General features: G+C 46.3%; 2 protein-coding genes and 1 long non-coding RNA gene across 3 annotated transcripts in view; all 3 read left to right on the forward strand.

Annotated features, from left to right (window-relative positions):
• Positions 1-112, forward strand: part of LOC121534330 (lipopolysaccharide-induced tumor necrosis factor-alpha factor homolog) — a 5479-nt gene extending 5367 nt beyond the window's left edge. Inside the window, exon 4 of the mRNA XM_045218798.1 lies at positions 1-112. This exon is cut by the window's left edge and continues 526 nt beyond it. The gene's annotated coding sequence lies outside the window, so the exon portion shown is untranslated.
• Positions 113-4443: 4331 nt separating this feature from the next.
• The window catches only part of LOC121534324 (collagen alpha-2(IV) chain-like), a 30906-nt gene continuing 13797 nt past the window's right edge, over positions 4444-21552 (forward strand). The window contains exon 1 of the mRNA XM_045218799.1: positions 4444-4491. The gene's annotated coding sequence lies outside the window, so the exon portion shown is untranslated. The remainder of the gene's footprint in view (positions 4492-21552) is intronic.
• Positions 9898-19924, forward strand: LOC123487703. Its single transcript, XR_006659861.1, has 4 exons — positions 9898-10085; positions 12745-12818; positions 18514-18661; positions 19288-19924. It is a non-coding gene; the product is annotated as an uncharacterized LOC123487703 (long non-coding RNA).

Below are 21552 nucleotides of genomic sequence, written 5' to 3' on the forward strand. Positions count from 1 at the left end.
GGCCGGCTGCGAAAGTCAAAATTGACTATATCATAAAAAATTAATGAAAACAAAAATGAGCTTTTTGGTCTTCATTTAAGGTTAGGGTTAGACATTATGGTTAGCATATGATGACTTTGTGGCTGTGCCAGACAGTGACCACTCTGCAGAGCTGCCTCCAGGGCAAGATTCATGACAATAAATGCCAGCCTGCCCCTAATTAGGGGAAAGAGGTTAAAGAATAGACAGCCATACAAATGTACGTGCAAAGACCACGTCTAGTAGGTTTTTATACTGATTGTAATGAAGTTTTTCAATTAAATGGATTTAAACAGGAAGTATTGTTCTTTGCAGTGAATAACGGTAAAGTTTGTTGATTGGTTGTTTGCTTTTTTTGATTGATGAATGACATAACTTTGACTTTTGAGATGATAATGGTCATTGTATTTTTTCAAAAACACACACACACACCACACCTCCTCCTCTTCAGTCATCTGTCTGCACTTTAACCCTTTAGTCACTGAAACTTAGTGAGTCAGAGGTCTCTGGTCTGTTGATGGCAACCAAGTGAGTTCCCTGGCATACTGGGCGTTGTCTCACAGTCAAATAAATAGAAAGTTTATTGGTCTCTTACACAGATTTGCAGATGTTACACGAGGTGCAGTGAAATGCAGTGCAGTAATACCCTGGCAATAGAAAACAATACACACATACCACAAAAAACTAAAAGAAAGAAATAAAGAAATATCAGAACGAGCAGCGTCAGAGTCCAGGATATACAGCACCTTCAGAAAGTATTGACACACCATGACTTTTTACACATTTTGTTGTGTTACAAAGTGGGATGAAAATGGATTTACTTGTCATTTTTTCCCTCAATGATCTACACAAAATACTCTAATGTCAAAGTGGGGGGAAAAAAATCGCATTTTTAAAAACATTTATGAAAAATAAAACACTAATATATCTTGATTAGATAAGTATTTAACCCCCTGAGTCAATACATGTTATAATCTCCTTTGGCAGCTATTACAGCTGTGAGTCTTTATGGGTAAGTCTTTAAGAGCTTTCCACACCTGGATTGTGCAACATTTGCCCATTATTATTTTCAAAATTCTACAAGCTCTGTCAAGTTGTTGATCATTGTCAGACAGACATTTTCACGTCTTGCCATAGATTTTAAAGCCGATTTAAGTAAAAACTGTAACTAGGCCACTCAGGAACATTCAATGTCTTCTTGGTAAGCAACTCCAGTATTTGGCCTTGTGTTTTATGTTATTGTCCTGCTGAAAGGTGAATTCATCTCCCAGTGTCTGGTGGAAAGCAGACTGAACCAGGTTTTCCTCTAGGATTTAGCCTGTGCATAGCTCCATTCCATTCATTTTTTTTTATCCTGAGGAAGGACGCCTGGATCTTTGTAGTGATTGGGTGTATTAATACACCATCCAAAGTGTAATTAATAACTTTACCATGCTCAAATCGATATTCAATGACTGCCTTTCTTTGCGAGGCATTGGAAAACCTCCCTAGTCTTTGGTTGAATCTGTTTGAAATTCACTGCTCGACTGAGGGACCTTACAGATAACTGTATGGGGTACAGAGATGAGGTAGTCATTCAAAAATCATGTTAAAAACTATTTTTGCACACAGTGAGTCCATGCAACTTATTATGTGACTTGTTAAGCACATTTTTCCTGCTGAACTTATTTTGCCATAACAAAGGGGTTGAATACTTATTGAATTGTAATTAATTTGTAAATTGGCTCAAAATCATTAAGAAGGAAAGAAATTCCACAAATTAACTTTTAAGAAGGCACACCTGTTAATTGAAATGCATTCCAGGTGACTACCTCATGAAGCTGGTTGAGAGAATCCCAAGAGTGGCAAAGCCATTTTGAGCCTGTAATCCACAATTGCTGATGCTCCAGATACTCAACTAGTCTCAAGAAGGCTCAAGGTTTTATTGCTTCTTTAATCAGCACAACAGTTTTCAGCTGTGCTAACATAATTGTAAAATGATCAACTTGGATTAGCAAACACAACGTGCAATTGGAACTGTCACGAACCGGCTCAAAGTTCAGTAACAAAAGGGAGACAACGTGGAGACAAGGAATACCAAAATATATATTTATTAACTAAAGTAAACTAAGTACAATTAACAATGGTGTGTGTAATAAGTAGTGTAAGTGAGTGTTTGCATGCATAAATGTAATAATGCAAGGTGTTGAAAGGTGCCAAAGCAAACAACCAAAAAGCCACAAAAATACCACAACCACAATCAATAAAGGTGTCTGCATGGAGAGAGTCTCCCCAATGAATGTGGAAGAGGTCCATTTATCCTGGGGACGCACCCAAGCCCAGGTGTTTCCCATGTAGCTGACGACCCTCCCAACTCCGCCCACCGGCATCCTAATAAGGAAACAAGAGCAGAGAGAGAGAATACAGCAGACAGAGTGGGAGGGGCGTCACAGAACCCAGGACTGATGGTTGCTGATAACGGGCCTCTGTACGCCTACGTAGATATTCCATTAAAAATCTGCCGTTTCCTGCTACAATAGCCATTTACAACATTAACAACGTCTACCCTGTATTTCTGATCAATTTGATGTTATTTTAATGGACAAAAAAATTGCTTTTCTTTCGGAAACAATGACCCCAAACTTTTGAACGGTAGTGTATATATATATATATATAAAATGGTGTGTATAGACGGTATGGACAGTATATGGGGCGGCAGGTAGCTTAGTGGGTAAGAGCGTTGTGCCAGTAACCGAAAGGTCGCTGGTTCTAATCCCCGAGCAGACTAGGTGAAAAATCTGTCGATGTGCCCTTAAGCAAGGCACTTAACCCTAATTGCTCCTGTAAGTCGCTCTGGATAAGAGCGTCTGCTAAATGACAAAAAATGTAAAAATGTAAAAAAATATGAATAGGAAAGGTGTGTACAGCAGTAGTTACAGTATATAGGATGAGCCATGACTAGGATACAGTATATACACTGAGTGTATAAAACATTATGAATACCTTATTAATATTGAGTTGTGCCCACTTTTGCCCTCAGAACAGCCTCAATTCATTGGGGCATGGACTCTACAAGGTGTCAAAAGCGTTCCACAGGGATGCTGGCCCATGTTGACTCCAATGCTTCCCACAGTTGGATCAAGTTGGCTGGATGTCCCTTTGGGTGGTGGACCATTCTTTATACACACGGGAAACTGTTGAGCATGAAAAACCCAGCAGCGTTGCAGTTCTTGACACACTCAAACCCGTGCCCCTGGCACCTACTTCCATACACCGTTCAAAGGCACTTAAATATTTTGTCTTGCCCATTCACCCTCTGAATGGCACACATACACAATCCATGTCTCAATTGTCTCAAGGCTTAAAAATCCTTCTTTAACCTGTCTCCTCCCCTCCATCTACACTGATTTAAGGGATAATAGCTTTCACCTGGATTCACCTGGTCATGGAAAGAGCAAGTGTTCATAATGTTTTGTATACTCAGTGTACATATAAAGTGGGTAAAACAGTATGTAAACATTATTAAAGTGGCCAATGTTCAATGACTCAATGGTTCAGGGCAGGGCAGGGTGCTGGGCATGGTGGTGACTGTTTAACAGTCTGATGGCCTTGAGATAGAAGCTGTTTATCAGTCTCTCGGTCCCAGCTTTGACGCACTTGTACTGTCTCCGTCTTCTAGATGGTAGCGGGGGTGAACAGGCCGTGGCTCGTTTGGAGCAACTTCGAAATTTGATGTTTGGAAAACGTGGATAAATGTCAGAATCTCAAGGCAAATTGGTAAAACCGTGAGATCTTGTTGAGATCAAAGCTGAATCAATGTCTGCAAGATTACATAATGATAGTATTCTACATAACAGAACCAAATATAATAGCCTAGTATAAAGTTGCTGCAAGACAAAAATACCACCTAATTTCTTATGAGATTTTAGGATGATTGTGTGAACGCTGCAGTATTCTCTCATGCAGCCAAAACTCAACTGCGTGCGGCACTAGGAAGAATATGTGCTTTAATTGAAACTAAACACAGGTACGCTACGGTTTGTTAAAACCATCTGCTTTCAAATGTGCTCACTGTACATCATTCAAAACAACACTGTGTAACTCAAGAAGAACATAAATGCATTTCCCCATCAAACTGATTGAGAACAAATGGTTGGCATGCAGATGCTGCATGGACATTTCACTGGTAAAACTTGGAAGAATTATCATTCACGATTGACAGTGAAAAATGTGGAGGGAAGGTGACCACAACAATGTGTGTGTAAAGTAGAGAGAGGTAAAGAAACACGTGCAGAACGTGATTAGGACCTTCAGCTGTGGGGAAGAGGCTTCAAGGGGGGAGGGACAGGGCGGGGCGGTTACCTCTCTCTCTCTCTCTCTCTCTCTCTCTCTCTCTCTCTCTTTCACCCTGCTTCAGTTCCTTTGTCTCTTGAGGGAGTAGCAGCTCTTATCTCTAGCTCCACAGTACCTCGTATTCTCCAGGGCTCCAGACAGGTAAGGGACTGTCGCTCTGCTCGTGGCTGGGATAGGGTGTTCTGAGCTGGGGTAAGGTGGGCTGGGATAGGGTGTTCTGAGCTGGGGTAAGGTGGGCTGTGATAGGGTGTTCTGAGCTGGGTAAGGTGGGCTGGGATAGGGTGTTCTGAGCTGGGGTAAGGTGGGCTGGGATAGGGTGTTCTGAGCTGGGTAAGGTGGGCTGGGATAGGGTGTTCTGAGCTGGGGTAAGGTGGGCTGTGATAGGGTGTTTTGAGCTGGGGTAAGGTGGGCTGGGATAGGGGTGTTCTGAGCTGGGTAAGGTGGGCTGGGATAGGGTGTTCTGAGCTGGGTAAGGTGGGCTGGGATAGGGTGTTCTGAGCTGGGTAAGGTGGGCTGGGATAGGGGTGTTCTGAGCTGGGTAAGGTGGGCTGGGATAGGGTGTTCTGAGCTGGGGTAAGGTGGGCTGGGATAGGGTGTTCTGAGCTGGGTAAGGTGGGCTGGGATAGGGTGTTCTGAGCTGGGTAAGGTGGGCTGGGATAGGGTGTTCTGAGCTGGGGTAAGGTGGGCTGGGATAGGGTGTTCTGAGCTGGGTAAGGTGGGCTGGGATAGGGTGTTCTGAGCTGGGTAAGGTGGGCTGGGATAGGGTGTTCTGAGCTGGGTAAGGTGGGCTGGGATCGGGTGCTCTGAGCTGGGTAAGGTGGACTGGGATAGGGTGTTCTGAGCTGGGGTAAGGTGGGCTGGGATAGGGTGTTTTGAGCTGGGTAAGGTGGGCTGGGATCGGGTGCTCTGAGCTGGGTAAGGTGGGCTGGGATAGGGTGTTCTGAGCTGGGGTAAGGTGGGCTGGGATAGGGTGTTCTGAGCTGGGTAAGGTGGGCTGGGATAGGGTGTTCTGAGCTGGGTAAGGTGGGCTGGGATAGGGTGTTCTGAGCTGGGGTAAGGTGGGCTGGGATAGGGTGTTCTGAGCTGGGGTAAGGTGGGCTGGGATAGGGTGTTCTGAGCTGGGGTAAGGTGGGCTGGGATAGGGTGTTCTGAGCTGGGGTAAGGTGGGCTGGGATAGGGTGTTCTGAGCTGGGGTAAGGTGGGCTGGGATAGGGTGTTCTGAGCTGGGGTAAGGCCTCCTGAGTGGCGCAGTGGTCTAAGGCGCCGCATCGCAGTGCTAACTGTGCCACTAGAGATCCTGGTTCGAATCCAGGCTCTGTCGCAGCCGGCCGCGTCCGGGAGAATCATGGGCGGCGCACAATTGGCCCAGCGTTGTCCAGGGTAGGGAGGGAATGGCCGGCAGGGATGTAGCTCAGTTGATAGAGCATGGCGTTTGCAACGCCAGGGTTGTGGGTTCGATTCCCACGGGGGCCAGTATAAATAGATGTATTCACTAACTGTAAGTCGCTCTGGATAAGAGCGTCTGCTAAATGACTAAAATGTAAATGTAAATGTAAGGTGAGCTGGGATAGGGTGTTCTGAGCTGGGTAAGGTGGGCTGTGATAGGGTGTTCTGAGCTGGGTAAGGTGGGCTGTGATAGGGTGTTCTGAGCTGGGGTAAGGTGGGCTGTGATAGGGTGTTCTGAGCTGGGGTAAGGTGGGCTGGGATAGGGGTGTTCTGAGCTGGGGTAAGGTGGGCTGTGATAGGGTGTTCTGAGCTGGGTAAGGTGGGCTGTGATAGGGTGTTCTGAGCTGGGGTAAGGTGGGCTGTGATAGGGTGTTCTGAGCTGGGGTAAGGTGGGCTGGGATAGGGTGTTCTGAGCTGGGGTAAGGTGGGCTGGGATAGGGTGTTCTGAGCTGGTATTTAAATGGGTCTATTTCAGTATACACTGAGTAATCAAAACATTAAGAACACCTTCTCTTTCCATGACACAGACTGACCAGATGAATCCAGATGTCACTTGTCAAATCCACTTCAATCAGTCTAGATGAAGGAGAGGAGACAGGTTAAAGGATTTTTAAGACATTGATTGTGTATGTGTGCCATTCAGAGGGTGAATGGGCAAGACAAACGATTTAAGTGCCTTTGAACAGGGTATGGTAGTAGATGCCAGACGCACCGGTTTGAGTGTGTCAAGAACTGCAACGCTGCTGGGTTTTTCACGCTCAACAGTTTCCCGTGTGTATCAAGAATGGTCCACCACCCAAAGGACATCCAGCCTACTTGACACAACTATGGGAAGCATTGTAGTCAACATGGGCCAGCATCCCTGTGGAATGCTTTCGACAACTTGTAGAGTCCATGCCCCGATAAATTGAGGCTCTTCTGTGGGCAAAAAGGGGGGGTAATACTGAATTGGGAGTTTCATTATTGGAATTTTATTGGAATTGAGAGGAATTGAATTATCTCAGAATTCAAAAACTGACCTGGATTTTTAATTGAATTAAATGGAATTTACAGGGAGTGGGAATAAAATCATAATTGAATTTCTGGAATTAACCCCAGCCCTGCTAAAGATTAGGGAGAAAAAGGGAGCTTTTTTCCAGTCTTTACCTAATCCTAACTCTGTTTTGGGTGCCTAATGTTCCTAATGTTTGGTGGCGCTGTTAGATGCGGACACACATCAGTGCCTGAAATGACAGAGTGGCAAACTGTACTTCACCAGTGAATATGATAGCTAACCAAACCATGAGCAGGACATATCATGATTGTGAAGTGTGCTGGGCAGCTGACTGTTGTTCTGTCTGGTCTCCGGGCTGGTCTGATCCAGTCCTGGTGCTGCCAATCAAAGTAGAAGTGCTGATCTAGGATCATTTTTGCCTTTTAGATTTTAATGAATAAGATTATATGGACAGGGAAATGTGCCCCGCACATTGACTCTGTACCGGTACACCCTGTATATAGCCTCGCTACTGTTATTTTACTGCTGCTCTTTAATTATTTGTTATTTTTCTTTTTTGCTTATATCTCTTTTTTACTTAACACTTATTTTTCTTAAAACTGCATTGTTGGTTAAGGGCTTGTAAGTAAGCATTTCACTGTAAGGTCTATACACCTGTTGTATTCAGCGCATGTGACAAATACAATTAGATTGGACCTGATCCTAGATCAGCACTCCTACACTGAGACACTTGATACATACGGCCCCTGGTCCTAGCATTCCCCTGGTCCTAGCATTCCCCTGGTCCTAGCATTCCCCTGGTCCTAGCATTCCCCTGGTCCTAGCATTCCCCTGGTCCTAGCATTCCCCTGGTCCTAGCATTCCCCTGGTCCTAGCATTCCCCTGGTCCTAGCATTCCCCTGGTCCTAGCATTCCCCTGGTCCTAGCATTCCCCTGGTCCTAGCATTCCCCTGGTCCTAGCATTCCCCTGGTCCTAGCATTCCCCTGGTCCTAGCATTCCCCTGGTCCTAGCATTCCCCTGGTCCTAGCATTCTGGGCCTGTATTCATAAAGCTTGTGTGTGTGTGTGTGTGTGTGTGTGTGTGTGTGTGTGTGTGTGTGTGTGTGTGTGTGAGAGAGAGAGCGTTAGAGGTAGAGGTGACATCAGGGCCTGTATTCATAAAGCGTCTCAGAGTACTGATCTAACATCGGTTTTGACTGTTAGATCGTGATGAATAAGTTTGCATGGACAGATCCTAGATCAGCACTCCTACTGGGAGACGCTTTGTGGAAACGGGCCCAGGTCCCTTCTGTCCATGTAATCAGATTTGTTATGATCTGAAAAGGCAAAACTGATTCTAGATCAGTACTCCTACTCTTGAGGCGCTGTACTACCACGGCTGACCCTGTAAAACAACCCATTACTGCACCTATCCGGTGTATGTTACAATAGAACATAGGGAATATAGGGGGCCATTTGGGACACTAGGTGTATGTGACAGTAGAACATAGGGAATATAGGGGGCCATTTGGGACACTAGGTGTATGTGACAATAGAACATAGGGAATATAGGGGGCCATTTGGGACACTAGATGTATGTGACAATAGAACATAGGGAATATAGGGGGCAATTTGGGACACTAGATGTATGTGACAATAGAACATAGGGAATATAGTGGGCCATTTGGGACACACCCATAGATAGAGAGGAGTTTTATAACCTCTGTATTTCCTTATGACGTGTAGATCGTTATAAAATATGTTCTCAAGACTGACCTGGTTACTGTTAGTAAAGATTAACCAGATTGTTTTATGGTACAAGGTTAGAATGAATCATGAGGTTCGAATTTGTATTTATTTATTGAACCTGGATTGAACCAGAAAGTCCCATTGATGTCAGAAGACCTCTTTCCCAAGGGAGACCTGGTTAAGAAGGGCAGCTCAGTGAAAACATAGATCAATGATGTTTAGATGATGTGATGTAGTATAGCTGATTCCAGATGACATACTGTACTGTGTTTGCCTATGACTGACTACAGTGTCTCAAACTCAATCTGATTGTGTCACGACCGTCTAATGAGGAGGACCAATGCGCAGCGTTGAAGGTGAACATATTATATTTATTAAATGATCACACGATCAAAACAATAAACAACGATGCGTGACGTCTATGGTTACAACACGAACAACCACGAACAAAATCCCACAAACCCGAATGAAAAACAGACAGTTTAAATATGGCTCCCAATCAGAGACAACCAACGAACAGCTGACACTCGTTGCCTCTGATTGGGAGTCACTAAGGCAAACATAGAAAACAACAAACCAGAACCCCCAACATAGAAACACACCACATAGAACAAACACACCCTGGCTCAACAACTGGAGTCCCATAGCCAGGGTGTGACAGATTGGTCCATAATATGGCTTTTGAAACAGTATTTAGTATTGTCAACTGATGTATCATTGTGGAGTGACGCTTAAAAGTGTTCTAACTAACTTAAACTCTTGATCATTTAAATAGTACATTGCAAATCAATTGCTTTTGAACATAGACCAAGGTTATGGCTTTTCTGCAAGACGAGTGTTACGTTCTGGTGATGATAACTATATGTCCCCTTTAAGGACGGAGCGCCCTTATCTGGTTCTGGTTATGTGCTAGGTACATCATGTTATGTTTGCTTAAGGTTTAGTAATAATGCTGTCAAAAATGACGCTCACTGGGAGAATCTCAATTCCATACTCCTCGCGACCTCTCTCCTCGCCTCCTTCTCAAACCCCATTGTAGGAGAAAGAGGCTAGGAGAGAGGAGAGATGACCCCATTGAGATTCTGCCACTGTGTTTGTGCTCACTATCTCCTACTCCCACTCTCTTCTCTGTCTCTGCTCCCTTTCTCTCTCTCTTTCTCACTCCCTCACCTCTCCCTCTCTCTCCCTCTGCCCCCCCCATCTCTCTCTCTCTCTCTCCCTCCTCTCTCTCTCTCGCTCTCTCGCTCTCTCTTTCAAACGCTTCCGCATGGAATTATTCCGTTGTCCTAACCTGGATATCTTCAACCTAGGCGGCGCTCCCTACCCCGACAATATGGAGAAGGGTCAGCAGTATAGAAATCAGTATGGATCCCCCAGGACATCCCAGCTCCCTCCTTCCCCGGCCCCCCAGCAGCCTACGGCTTCCAGGGAGGGGACAGGGGTGCAGCCTACCCCGCTCAGCCTGGCTTCCAGGGAGGTGACAGGGGAGCAGCCTACCCCCCTCAGCCTGGCTTCCAGGGAGGGGACAGGGGTGCAGCCTACCCCGCTCAGCCTGGCTTCCAGAGAGGTGAGAGACCAGATCTACACTGATACTCTTAGGGAAAGTTTAAGATTCTCCATTGAGCATGCTTTTCAGACCAGGACTAGGTTTAATCTGTGTTCAGGAAACCAGCCCCTTACTCTTTATGTAAATTAAAATGTTACTGGACAGCAACTCCTTCAATAGTGTTTTCATTAAGCGTTTTGGAAGTGTGTGTCATGATAGCCATAGATGTCATGAACATCATTGTTAAGTGCTGGCCAACCACTCTGTATCCCTGGGTTTGTGTCCCCATAACGCTAGCCAACCATTCTGTATCCCTGGGTTTGTGGCCCCATAACGGTAGCCAACCACTCTTTATCCCTGGGTTTGTGTTCCCATAACGCTGGCCAACCACTCTGTATCCCTGGGTTTGTGTTCCCATAACGCTGGCCAACCACTCTGTATCCCTGGGTTTGTGTTCCCATAACGCTGGCCAACCACTCTGTATCCCTGGGTTTGTGTTCCAATAAGGCTGGCCAACCACTCTGTATCCCTGGGTTTGTGTTCCCATAACGCTGGCCAACCACTCTGTATCCCTGGGTTTGTGTTCCCATAATGCTGGCCAAAAACTCTGTATCCCTGGGTTTGTGTTCCCATAACGCTGGCCAACCACTCTGTATCCCTGGGTTTTGTCACGATCGTCGGGAACAGAGGACCAAGGCGCAGCGTTGCAGGCAAACATACTCTTTAATAGAGACACGATCAAAACAACAAACGATACGTGACAGTTCACGGTCTAACATAAACAGACTTGAAACAAGATCCCACAAACACAAATGGGAAACAGACAGTTAAAATATGGCTCCCAATCAGAGACAACCAACGACAGCTGACACTCGTTGCCTCTGATTGGGAGCCACTCAGGCCAACATAGAAATACACATACTCGATAAAAAATGAAATGCACACCCTGGCTCAACATACAAGTGTCCCCAGAGCCAGGGCGTGACAGTACCCCCCTAAAGGCGCGGACTCGACCGCGCCCACCAAACACCACAGTGGAGGGACCGGGTAAGCACTCCGCTTAGGCGGCGGATCCGGCTCCGGGCCTGATCCCCGCTCCCTCTCCAACCCCCCAAAGTACCCCTGGTCCGGTCCGGCCCCGCTGGCCGGAGCTGGACTGCACACTGGTGGAGCGGATTGCTCTAGCTCCGGCGTGAAGCATCTGACCGGTGCCGGACCAGCCACCGGTGGAACAGGCACGGGCCGTGCCGGACTGACGACGCGTACACCACTGGCTTGGTGTGGGGAGCAGGAGCGGGCCGCGCCGGGCTGACGCAAACGCACCACTGACTTGGTGCGGGGAGCAGGAGCGGGCCGGACCGGGCTGACGGGCGCACCACTGACTTGGTGCGGGGAGCAGGAACGGGCCGAGCTGGGCTGACAAAACGCACCACTGACTTGGTGCGGGGAGCAGGAATGGGCCGCGCGGGCTGACCAAACGCACCACTGACTTGGTGCGGGAGCAGGAGCGGGCCGGACCGACTGACGAGGCGCACCACTGACTTGGTGCGGGGAGCAGGAACGGGCCGAGCTAGGCTGACAAAACGCACCACTGACTTGGTGCGGGGAGCAGGAATGGGCCGGACCGGGCTGTCGACGCGCACCACTGACTTGGAGCGGGAGCAGGAACGGGCCGCGCCGGGTTGACGAAACGCACCACTGACTTGGTGCGGGGAGCAGGAGCGGGCCGGACCGGGCTGACGGGCGCACCACTGACTTGGTGCGGGGAGCAGGAACGGGCCGAGCTGGGCTGACGCAAACGCACCACTGACTTGGTGCGGGGAGCAGGAATGGGCCGGACCGGGCTGACGACGCGCACCACTGACTTGGTGCGGGAGCAGGAGCGGGCCGGACCGGGCTGACGAGCGCACCACTGACTTGGTGCGAGTGGCAGGAACAGGCCGGACCGTACTGGGAACACACACCACTGGCCCTACGTGGGGATCAGGAACAGGCTGGACCGGACTGGCAACACACGCCAGTACCTCTCGCCGTACTCTACATCCTCCTTCCCCCTGGTGACCAGTGACTCCCGTAACCTGGCGGCCTCCTGCTGCCCCGTCGTCCACGGCGTTAGCCCCCCTAAAAAATGTATGGGCTTGTCTCTCCCCGCGTGCTCATGGCCTCCATCCCTCTTGCCAGACTCTCACTCATCTCCTCCCAGGTCCATCCTCTCTCCTCGTCACGCTACTTGATCCAGTCGAGGTGGGATCTTCTGTCACGATCGTCGGGAACAGAGGACCAAGGCGCAGCGTTGCAGGCAAACATACTCTTTAATAGAGACACGATCAAAACAACAAACGATACGTGACAGTTCACGGTCTAACATAAACAGACTTGAAACAAGATCCCACAAACACAAATGGGAAACAGACAGTTTAAATATGGCTCCCAATCAGAGACAACCAACGACAGCTGACACTCGTTGCCTCTGATTGGGAGCCACTCAGGCCAACATAGAAATACACATACTCGATAAACAAATGAAATGCACACCCTGGCTCAACATACAAGTGTCCCCAGAGCCAGGGCGTGACAGGTTTGTGTTCCAATAAGGCTGGCCAACCACTCTGTATCCCTGGGTTTGAGGTAAATGACACAGTGTATTGATGTATTTATTTATCTATCCCTTATTTATCAGGTCCCCAACCCAGCATGTACCCACCACCTCCCCAGTACAGCATGGGCATGGCACAACCTACAAACGCCCCGGCGGTGAGTCACACACACAGACACACACACAGTGACGTGATTATGTAATCAAAATAGCTGTTATAGCTGTTATCAATAATTTTTCTACATTCTTAATATAGCAAAAGTAATTTGTCTGATGATTAGGGGTTACAGCTCCTTCCGACCAGCAGACCGTAGACACAATGTTGTGGAGGCAGAGTCACAGTTTCGACGGCTAGCTAGCTAGCGAGTTAGTGAGTGAAGTAAACGAAGCTGCCAGATGCACACAGTGTTGAGTAGTGCAGAGAGAGCAAACAGAACATGAAGGAAAGCACTGAAAGTTAAGTCTCGCTTGTTAGACTGCCTTCAGAAAGTATTCATACCCCCTTGACTTAGTCCACATTTTGTTGTGTTACAACTTGAATTCAAAATCAATGAAATATATATTTTTCTCACGCATCTACACACAATACTCCGTAATGACAAAGTGAAAACATGTTTTTAGACATTTTTGCAAATGTATTGAAAATGAAATACAGAAATATCTTATTTACATAAGTATTCACACCCTTGAGTCAATACATGTTAGAATCATCTTTGGCAGCGATTACAGCTGTGTGTCTTTCTGGGTAAGTCTCTAAGAACTTTGCTCACCTGAATTTTGCAATTTCTGCCCATTATTCTTTTAGAAATGCTTAAAAATGAAATACAGAAATATCTCATTTACATAAGTATTCACACCCCCTTTGCTATGATACTCCAAATTGAGCTCAGGTGTATCCAATTTCATTTGATCATCCTTGAGATGTCACTACAACATGTTTGGAGTCCACCTGTGGCCAATTCAATTGTTTGGACATGATTTAGAAGAAACACACCTGTCTATATAATGTCATAAAGTTGACAGTGCATGTCAGAGCAGAAACCATACCATGAAGTCCAAGGAACTGTCCGTAGATCTCCGTGATAGAATTGTGATGAGGCATACAGTATATCTGGGGAAGGGTATAAAACCCTTTCTAGTATGTTGAAAGTTTCCAAGAGTGGTCTCCATCATTGAGAAATTTACATTTACATTTACATTTTAGTCATTTAGCAGACGCTCTTATCCAGAGCGACTTACAGTTAGTGAGTGCATACATTATTTTTTTACTTTTCATACTGCCCCCCCGTGGGAATCGAACCCACAACCCTGGCGTTGCAAACGCCATGCTCTACCAACTGAGCTACATCCCTGCCGGCCATTCCCTCCCTACCCTGGACGACGTTGGGCCAATTGTGCTCCGCCCCATGGGTTGAAAAAATAGAAAAAATAGAAAAATATTGAAATACCCAGACTCTGCCTAGAGCTGGCCATCCCGACCAAACTGAGCAGGCAAGAAGGATCTTGGTCAGGAGGTGACCAAGAACCTAATGACCACTCTGACAGAACTATAGAGTTCTTTGGCTGAGATGGGAGAACCTGCCAAAAGGACAACAGTCTCTACAGCACCTCACCAATCTGGGCTTTATGGGAGAGTGGCCAGACGGAAGATACTCCTGAGAAAAAGCCACATGACAGCACGCCTAGAGTTTGCAAAAGGCACGGTAAAGACAGAGAGCATAAGGCAAAATATTATGTGGTCTGATGAAACAGAAATGTAACTCTTTGGCCTGAATGCAAAGCACTATGTCTGGAGAAAAACCAAGCACCGCTCATCACCCATCTAACACCATCCCTACCGTGAAGCATGGTGGTGGCAGCATAATGCTATGGGGATGCTTTTCAGCGGAAGGAACTGGGAGACTGGTAAGGATAGATAGAGGGAACAATGAATGGAGCCAAATACAGGCAAATCCTTGAGGAGAACCTGCTTCAGAGTGCAAATGATCTTAGACTGGGGTGATGATTTACATTCCAACAGGACAAAGACCCCAAGCATACAGCCAAAGCAATGCTGGAATGGCTTCAGAACAAGAATGTGAAAGTCCTTGAGTGGCCCAGCCAAAGCCCAGACTTGAATCCCATTGAAAATCTGTGGAAAAACTTGAAGATTGCTGTTCACCGCCGCTCTCCATCTAACTTTAACAGAGCTTGAGAAAATCTGCAAGAAAGAATGGGAAAAAATACCCTAATCCAGATGTGCAAAGCTGATACAGACATACCCAAGACGACTCAACGATGTAATCGCCGCCAAAGGTGCTTCTAGAAATGGTTGACCCATGGGTGTGAACACTTATGTAAATGAGATATCTGTATTTCATTTTCAATAGATTTGCTAAAATTTATAAAAATATGTTTCACTTGATCATTATGGAGTGTAGAAAATATATATTTTGAGTTCAGGCTGTAACACAACAAAATGTGGAATAAGTGAAGGGGTATGAATACTTCCTGAAGGTAGCTGTAACAGCTTGCTATCATTGCAAAGACAACCACTCACCTGATACTTGCCACTTTAAGGACGCAGAACGTCACTTTTGCAAAAAGCGATGCCATATCGCAGGGAGCGTGCCGCCAGAGGTCTAGGGAGAATAGTCACCCACTCCAGACTACTAAAGACAGTCAGGGCCCGAGCCCACCAAGTCGCGAGAAACCCACTCCCTTTATCTGAGGAAGAAGAGGAGGAGGAGGTAGAGGACGCAGGCTATGTAATGGTGGTTCAAGAGAAACCCCAAGCCCCCTGTGGACTACATTGGAGTTGGATAACTGCCCAGTCGTGTTCGAGGTGGACACAGGGGCTTCCCATACTGTTTCGGGAGAACATGCTTTTGCTGACCTAAAAGCCAAAGCACTTCAGTTGAAACTAAGCCCTTGGCTATAGTGATGAAGTCATACACAGGAGAACGCATTCCGGTGTAGGGTGCAGTGTGCGTCAACGTCCAGTACAAAGGTCAAACTACACGACTGAAGATGTCAGTGGTCCAATGTCAGGGTCCCAATCTACTGGGAAGACATTGGATGGCAACTGGACTGGCGAGGGATGTTCAAAACAATCATGAAGGTCTCAGACAGTGAGTTGTCCAGCACACTAAACGCAGATCTCTTCAAAGACGAACTTGGAAAATTAAAAGAGACTGAACTGCAAATTCAGGTGGAGCAATCCGTTTGACCACGCTTCTGCAAAAGCCCACCAAGTGCAGTTCGCACTACAACAGAAGGTCGAGGCAGAGCTGGACAGGCTCCAAACCACTGGAATACTCTAACCAATATCTTACTCTGAGTGGGCTGCCCCCCATTCTCCCAGTAATGAAGCCTGATGGAAATATCAGGATTTGTGGAGATTACAAGCTAACCGCCAATGTAGCTTTCAGGCTGGAGCAGTACCCACTGCCAAGGATAGAGAAGCTATTCACAAAGCTATTTGGTGGGACATGCTTTTCAAGATGGACATGTCTCACGCATACCAGCAGTTGGTGCTGGCTGAAGAATCCCGCAAAGTGGTTAGAATAACCACCCACAAGGGGCTGTTTCAGTACACATACCATCCGCTTTGGAGTCTCCTCTGCCTGTGCAATCTGTCAAAGAACAATGGAGAATTTGTTAATGGGCACACTGCTGTATACATGGATGATATCCTTATCACCGGTGTCATGGAGGAAGACCACCAAAAAAAACTTGAAAGAGAGCTGTCAAGACTGGAGAGCGCAGGGCTTCGCCTGAAGAAATCAAAGTGTGTTTTCCTTGCCTCCGAAGTGGAGTTCTTGGGGCACAAAGTCACCGACAACGGGCTTCAACCCCTGGACAAACAAAGAGCAATCAAAGAGGCCCCAGAACCCAAGGATGTGAGTGAGCTATGGGCCTACCTTACGTAGTTAAACTACCACGGCCACTTGCTTCCCTGACCTGGCCTCTGTCCTAGCCCCACTGCAAGAAACATTACCAGTATGCGCATGGACACCACATCGACATCCAAACTGACCATAAGACCCTCATGTTAGCTCAATACCAATATGAGTTGCTGTACAGACCGGACACCTCCATTGCCAACGCTGATGGTCTCAGCAGGCTGCCACTCCCAGACATGCCCAAAGACCCCAAATGTCCCCTGGACTGGTGTGCTTGCTGAAACGGCCCCCAAACAGCTCCAATAGACCATCGCCAACTGAAGAAATGGACTGTAAGAGACCCTCTTCTCTCCAAAGTCAGCCACTTTGTCCAGGAGCAATGGCATGTCCGCTGTCCTATGGAGGAGTTGCAGACTTATTTTAAAAAGGAGAAACGAACTCTCGGCGGAGGACGGAAATCCTGCTTTAGGGCCTTCGAGTAGTGGTGCCACCACAAGGACGTCAGACTTTACTGGAAGAACTCCACGAGTCGCACCCCAGGAGTATCCAGAATGCCACAGCAAGAGTGCACATGTAGTGGCCGGGATTGGACAAAGCGGTGGAAGAGCAGGTGCAGTCATGTGCTACTTGCCAGCAGGTACGAAATGCTCCAGCACAAGCTCCCATCAGCCCTTGGGAGTGGCCTGGAAAACCCTGCACTCGCATTCACATTGACTATGAAGGGCCTTTCCTCGGGAGATGTTCTTGTTGGCTGTGGATGCTCACTCAAAATGGCTTGAAGTTTTCCCAGTCTGCACTGCAAACTCAGCAACAACAACTGAGCATCTCAGGGACTCATGGTCTTCCCCATACTGTCGTATCAGACAATACAGCCATCTTTATGTGTAGCAACCGATGGTATTCGCCACATCACCTCCGAATGACTTAGTGGAGAGGGCAGTCCAAACAATGAAAAGAGACCTGGAACAGGAAGCAACAGGAGGCACACTGAAAACCAGAGTTTCCTGATTCCTGGCAGCCTACCGCTTTACACCACTGAGATGATGTTTGGCCACCCTGTTCGGACCAGGTGTCAGCACAAGAGTTCTCTGCCCCATTCCTACCAGAACTGGTTAGTTCCCCCTTTTGACTCTGATTAGTTAAAAATATATTCCCCCCTGGTTTGCGTTCCTTTGGGCTTAGTTAAGTATGTTCGGACTAAGGGAGGAGGGATGTGGTAACATTTTACATTTTTACATTTTAGTCATTTAGCAGACGCTCTTATCCAGTTAGTGAGTGCAGTTTTTTTTTTTCATACTGGCCCCCCGTAACCTGAGTTATGGGTTAGTTCTATAGGGAGTTGCTGATGTGGACGTAAGGGAGTCAATGCTGTAAAACAGGAAATAAAGAAGTTCAGATTTACCTTCAGAGGGAGTCAATGAGCCTAGCTTTGAGTCTGGTCAAGTTTATAGTAGGCTTCATCAATGTTTATTTTTTAGTATTATCTTTAATAATAGCCAGTGCCTACTCAGCCACTGACCTCACCGCACGTCACACACGTCACACGTGTGTAGAGTTAAAAAAACTGTTTATTTTTGGGGGTTGTGTAGTAGCAGTTCTATCAAGTATTACTATAGTATTACTCCATCCTAAGGGGTTCTATATGGTCCAGTCCTGTCCAGTCCTATCCGGTCCTATCTGGTTCTGGCCAGTATTCCCTCCCTCCTTCCATCTGCAGTAACCCAGGTGGTGGTTCTGTCCTGTTCTATCTGGTTCTGGCCAGTTCTATCTGGTTCTAACCAGTATTCTCCTCCCTCTGCAGTAACCCAGGTGGTGGTTCTGTCCTGTTCTATCTGGTTCTGACCAGTTCTATCTGGTTCTAACCAGTATTCTCCTCCCTCTGCAGTAACCCAGGTGGTGGTTCTGTCCTGTTCTATCTGGTTCTGACCAGTTCTATCTGGTTCTAACCAGTATTCTCCTCCCTCTGCAGTAACCCAGGTGGTGGTGATGCAGCAGCTGCCTAGAGACGTGCCCGGCCAGATGACGTGTCCCCAGTGTCAGGTCCAGGTTCTGACAGAGACCACACACACCCCTGGACTGCTCACCTGGGTCTTCTGTGGAGCCCTCGGCTGCTTCCTGTGAGTTAACACACACGCACGCATGCACTTACACACATTCACTCACTCACTCACTCACACACTCACACACACACACACACACACACACACACACACACACACACACACACACACACACACACACACACACACACACACACACACACACACACGGACACACACTCACATGTACGTACATACAAGAACACACACACAGACACACACACGGACACGGACACGGACATGCCTGTACGTGCATACAGGAACACACATGCACGCGCACGCACGCGCACGCACGCACGCACGCACAAACACAGATGTACGTACATACAGAAATAAACACACATACACACACACACAGGAACACACACACGTAGCCTTTTATTGCTTTTTCTTCTCACAAACACACTTGCATAGAAATGGAAACACACACTGAATCCCCATCTCTCTCTCTCTCTCTCCCCCCTCCCTCTCTCTCTCTCTCCATCTTCTCTCTCTCTCTCTCTCTCTCCCTCTCTCTCTCTCTCTCTCTCTCTCTCTCTCTATCCCATCTCTCTCTCTCTCTCTCTCTCTCTCTCTCTCTCTCTCTCTCTCTCCCTCCCTCTCTCTCTCTCTCTCTCTATCTCTCCCTCTCTCTCTCTCTCTAGGTGCTGGCCATGCTGTTTGATTCCGTTCTGTGTTGACTCCTGGAAGAACGTAGAACACCGCTGCCCCAACTGCAAGATGGTGATCCACATCCACAAAAGCATGTGAACAGGCACAAAAACACCTGCCACAAAGTGATCCATATCTACAAACCCTATATATGAACAGACCTAGCCAAAGCACATATGAATTTAAATCTATTAGCGTTCACTACTAGCACATCCAAGAGGCTTTCTATACCAGAGACTCTGTAATTCATATCACACACACACATGCACAGACACACACACACACACATACTACATGAACCAATTCAGTGCATAATCCACATTAGAAAGACAATAGGCTACTGTCTCTCTGAAATGACTACTGCAAGGGCAGCTTCATCTACTGTGAATGTGAATGTGTGACAGGATATCCTTTCACCATGTTTTTGGTCAGTGTGTTTCCCAGGTGACCCTAATTAGCAGGTTGACGGTTATTGTCATGAATCTTGCCCTGGAGGCAGAACTGAGCAATTTCCGATAGATGGGCCGGCTGCAAAAGTCAAAATTGACTATATCATAAAAATTCATGAAAACAAAAATGAGCTTTTTGGTCTTCATTTAAGGTTAGGGTTAGACATTATGGTTAGCATATGATGACTTTGTGGCTGTGCCAGACAGTGACCACTCTGCAGAACTGCCTCCAGGGCAAGATTCATGACAATAAATGCCAGCCTGCCCCTAATTAGGGGGAAGAGGTTAAAGAATAGACAGCCATACAAATGTACGTGCAAAGACCACGTCTAGTAGGTTTTTATACTGATTGTAATGACGTTTTTCAATTAAATGTATTTAAACAGGAAGTATTGTTCTTTGCAGTGAATAACGGTAAAGTTTGTTGATTGGTTGTTTGCTTTTTTTGATTGATGAATGACATAACTTTGACTTTTGAGATGACAATGGTCATTGTATTTTTTCAGAAACACACACACACACACCACACCTCCTCCTCTTCAGTCATCTGTCTGCACTTTAACCCTTTAGTCACTGAAACTTAGTGAGTCAGAGGTCTCTGGTCTGTTGATGGCAACCAAGTGAGTTCCCTGGCATACTGGGCGTTGTCTCACAGTCAAATCAATCGAACGTTTATTGGTCTCTTACACAGATTTGCAGATGTTACCGCAGGTGCCGTGAAATGCAGTGCAGTAATACCCTGGCAATAGAAAACAATACACACATACCACAAAAAACTAAAAGAAATAAATAAAGAAATCAGAGTCCAGGATATACAGCGCCTTCAGAAAGTATTGACACACCTTGACTTTTTACACATTTTGTTTTGTTACAAAGTGGGATGAAAATTGATTTAATTGTCCTTTTTTTCCTCAATGATCTACACAAAATACTCTAATGTCAAAGTGGGGGAAAAAATCACATTTTTAACAACATTTATGAAAAATAAAACACTAATATATCTTGATTAGATAAGTATTTAACCGCCTGAGTCAATACATGTTATAATCTCCTTTGGCAGCTTTTACAGCTGTGAGTCTTTCTGGGTAAGTCTTTAAGAGCTTTCCACACCTGGATTGTGCAACATTTGCCCATTATTATTTTCAAAATTCTACAAGCTCTGTTAAGTTGTTGATCATTGTTAGACAGACATTTTCACGTCTTGCCATAGATTTTCAAGCCGATTTAAGTAAAAACTGTAACTAGGCCACTCAGGAACATTCAATGTCGTCTTGGTAAGCAACTCCAGCGTAGATTTGGCCTTGTGTTTTATGTTATTGTCCTGCTGAAAGGTGAATTCATCTCCCAGTGTCTGGTGGAAAGCAGACTGAACCAGGTTTTCCTCTAGGATTTAGCCTGTGCGTAGCTCCATTCCATTCATTTTTTTTTATCCTGAGGAAGGACGCCTGGATCTTTGTAGTGATTGGGTGTATTAATACACCATCCAAAGTGTAATTAATAACTTTACCATGCTCAAATCGATATTCAATGACTGCCTTTCTTTGCGTGGCATTGGAAAACCTCCTAGTCTTTGGTTGAATCTGTTTGAAATTCACTGCTCGACTGAGGGACCTTACAGATAACTGTATGCGGGGTACAGAGATGAGGTAGTCATTCAAAAATCATGTTAAAAACTATTTTTGCACACAGTGAGTCCATGCAACTTATTATGTGACTTGTTAGCACATTTTTACTGCTGAACTTATTTTGCCATAACAAAGGGGTTGAATACTTATTGAATTGTAATTAATTTGTAAATTGGCTCAAAAG

This window comes from Coregonus clupeaformis, unplaced genomic scaffold (assembly GCF_020615455.1).
Source record: "Coregonus clupeaformis isolate EN_2021a unplaced genomic scaffold, ASM2061545v1 scaf1810, whole genome shotgun sequence".
Lineage (NCBI taxonomy): Eukaryota > Metazoa > Chordata > Actinopteri > Salmoniformes > Salmonidae > Coregonus > Coregonus clupeaformis.